This window comes from Mandrillus leucophaeus, unplaced genomic scaffold, assembly GCF_000951045.1.
Source record: "Mandrillus leucophaeus isolate KB7577 unplaced genomic scaffold, Mleu.le_1.0 Scaffold1121, whole genome shotgun sequence".
NCBI lineage: Eukaryota > Metazoa > Chordata > Mammalia > Primates > Cercopithecidae > Mandrillus > Mandrillus leucophaeus.
Genome location: NW_012099444.1, coordinates 708,334 through 712,179, shown reverse-complemented (window position 1 = coordinate 712,179; position 3,846 = coordinate 708,334).

Sequence of the window (3,846 nt, the reverse complement as noted above, 5' to 3'; positions counted from 1 at the left end):
CCTCCCCTTCTAACGGAGTCTCCTCTGTCACCCAGGCTGGAGTGCAGAGGCGCTCACTGCAAGCTCTGCCTCCCACTTTCACGCCATTCTCCTGCCTCAGCCTCCCGAGTAGCTGGGGCTACAGGCACCCGCCACCACACCCGGCTCATTTTCTTTTCTTTTTTTTTGTATTTTTACTGAGACGGGGTTTCACCATGTTAGCCAGGATGGTCTCGATCTCCTGACCTCGTGATCTGCCCACCTCAGCCTTCCAAAGTGCTGGGATGACAGGTGTGAGCCACCGTGCCTGGACCTTAGACGGTTATTTTCTATGTTGTTTACCAAACAGGTAGAAAACTTCAAAAATTATTTGTAGGCAAAAAGTAGCATCTACATATTTTGGTTACATAAAGCTAAGTAGGCATGCATTGTAAGGTGTCCATTTTCAGTTTATAACTCTCAACTTTAAAATAAGCTTTGTCTTTAATATCTATGGCTTTATATTCTCTTCTTGTTATTTAACATTTATTTTCTATCATTAGTAGAAACAACCTTTAAGAGAGACAGGTAAAATTTTGAAAATATCTTAAGTAACTATCAACAGAATTGAAATTGCCTTCATTTTTACTTTGATTAACTTCTTTTTTTCAGTTTTCTAGGCAAAGTTTTTGAAATATATAGGAAAGTTCACAAGTTGTAAGTCATTTTTCACAAATAAACACAGTCATGAAACCAGTATTCATATAAAGGCAGTACTAGAAGGTGCCTCATGCTCCTTTTAGACCTTAATCCCCCAACAAATGTAATCATTTTTTTTTGATATCCATTACCATAGATTAACTTTGTATGCTTTTGAATTTTATATAAATGAAATCAAACAGTAAGTTCACCATGATATCTGGCTGCTTTTACTCAATATATTGTTTGTGAGGATTATCCATGTTGTTAACTATAGCAATAGCTCATTATGTTTTTTGCCAGAGAGCAGCAGTCGGCAAAATTTTTCTATAAAAAGTAAATATGGTAAATATTTGTGTTTTGGGGACTGTGCGGTACCTATCACAACTCCTCAATTCTGCCCTTGTAACATGTTATAAGAGCAACGGTAGACAATATATAACTTAATAAACAAGTCTGTGTTCTAATAAAACTTTATTTAAAACAGCAGGTGGTGGGCTAGATAGATTTTGTTCATGAGTCATATTTTGCCAACCCATGCTGTGTAGTATTCTATTTTGAAAATATACCACAGTTCATTTATCCAGTCTTCTATTGGCATTGTCTCCAGTTTGATTAATAATGATAAAAAAACATTCTAGTTCATGTCTTTTGAGGTACCTAAACCTGTATGTTTTGTTTATGCTTATAATGAATTAGTAATTGCTGGGACAGAGAGGGTTTAGGTTCAGATTTGCTAGATACTACTAAACAGCTTTCTGAATTTACATCCACCAAAATGTATGAGAGTTCTGTTTGCTCCATTTCTCCACCAAGGCTTGGTATTGTCAGTCTTCAATTTGGTATAATGATGATTTACTCCTTAAACAGAGATGACACTAGGAGTTAAGTATCTAAATCTGCAGCAAGAAATATATCTCCATGGAAGGTATTACTGTATACATTTAAATTTATGTTCTAACATTTAATTTTAGTGGATCTGTAGCCCCCTCACATCTCCAGTTTGGTACACACACACACACACACACCCCAAAACCCCCTTCGCCAAACCTGAAATAAAAACTGCATTTGCTAGTCTTGAAAGAACACTGTGATTTCCTATGGTGCTTTAGGGGAAAAAAAATCATGTATTTGTAGCTTACAGAAACAGAGAAAAAAAGTGTAGCATCGTATTATCTTTAAGAGGATAATTTCAAAGCCTCAGAAACTGTCTCTAGCCAGTACTTTCAAAGTAAGCTCAAAGTGCAGTGGGATGTGCAGAAAACGTTCATTAATCAGGCACATTGTGAGTTAAGTCTTCACTTCTAGGAATCATTTCTAATCATTTGCAATTAGAATAATGTTTCTGAAAGTGTTTGCCTTGCTAACCATGAGGAGTTGAAACTCTCTCTTTTGGGAAAGTGAGCAGATGGTGTCACTTCATTTACTTTTTCCTGTGCTGCAGGGAGGACTAAGAGATTTAACCGTCCTTTCCATGTCTCCTGCTTAGGATTTGGATACTTGTCTAGTCTGGTCATAGTTCTTGGCTCAGCTATTTCTTGTCCAGTTCCCTTTGTTTGATATTACTTTGATCCTCACCCAATATCAGCAATGCTTTGCTTGGATGACTCTCTCACTCTAGCTCTTACTCTTTTTCTTGGCAGAAGTATTCTTTTCTTTTGGTTGTAAGAATCTGGCCAGTAATGAGGTGGTAAGCTCCTGTCGAAGCAGCAGGAGTTGTCAGTGCTCCTTTCTTTCATTAACTTTCTTGGGCTGTAGCCACAACAGCGAGACTTCAGGGACTGAGAATTTAACCTTCTCCAGCACCGATCATTTTTCCACATGGATTCACATGGCCCCATGGCCCCTTGGCCCCTTTCACCAGCCCCCTCTCTTCACACTGCTTTTTATAGTTTATCTTGAACTTTCTGTCCAATACTCTCCAGGGCCACCACGAAATAATATGCTTGAAGCGTTTTTGTTGTTGTTGTTTGTTTGTTTGTTTTTGTTTTTTTCTTTTAAGTTAACTACCTTCTATTCATTGTTGTGAAATGAAGAACACTTTCTTAGTTTTCACAGAAAGTTTTCAAACCTCAGATAACAACTGTGGCAAATTATATTTTTCCTTATGAAATAAGCAAGTAATTGGTAACCACACTTCTGTAGCATAATATCATTTATTTTAATCCTAGTAGAATAGAATATGTATATTTTTCTATCTAAAGTAATGACTATATGTGTGTACATAATATATAATTAGAAAATGTACATCTCTTCAAGTAGTAATCTTTCAGTTAAATATTCATATCATTTACCATTCATTCTGAAAGAAACATTGTATTGATGAACTGAATGAGAACTTTGATCTGTGGCACTTAAAGTGACAATAACAGTAATCCAAAAATAATATTAATAATGGTAATTAGGCTACCATGTTTTAGATGCCTACCATGTACCAGGTACAATGCCAGACATCATGTGTTGTATGTGGGTGTGTACAATTTCTAATTCTCACATAAAACTTGTGAGATAGTTATGATCATGACCATTTTACACATAAGGAAAATGAGGAATCGACAGCTTTCTCACCCAAAGTTAGAATTACACTGGATAGTTCTCTTTCTGCAATTCCTACACCTCTTATCCTAGGTCAACTCCCTGTTCTCTCAGATTTGGCTGTCATACATTTTATCAATATGTTTGCCATTCCTAATGTATTGAATGTTCATTTGTAAAAGCATGTCCAATGTGCAGATGGGTGTAACCTATTCTTGAACCTATCATCATGAACCATACAATGTTGAAACACTAGAATCACTTGTTATTTCAAGTTTACTTTGAAATGATTTCTACAGGCTAATGGAATATCCACCTTTGCTGGTGCTTTAGTTATATACTATATATATATATATGTTACATACTTTAGGTTACAATATATATAATGATATATAGTGATGATGAGATATATATACTACATATAATGATATATACAGTATATAACCTAAAGCACCAGTAAAAGTGGATATTTCATTAACACGTAGATTAACTGAAAGATCCCTACTCACAGAGATGTACATTTTCTATTTATATATTATGTACACACACATATAGTCATTATTTTAGGTAGAAGTATACACAATATACTACATATATGTATAGTATATAACCTAAAGCACCATTAAAGGTGGATATTTCATTTTTAGATATATA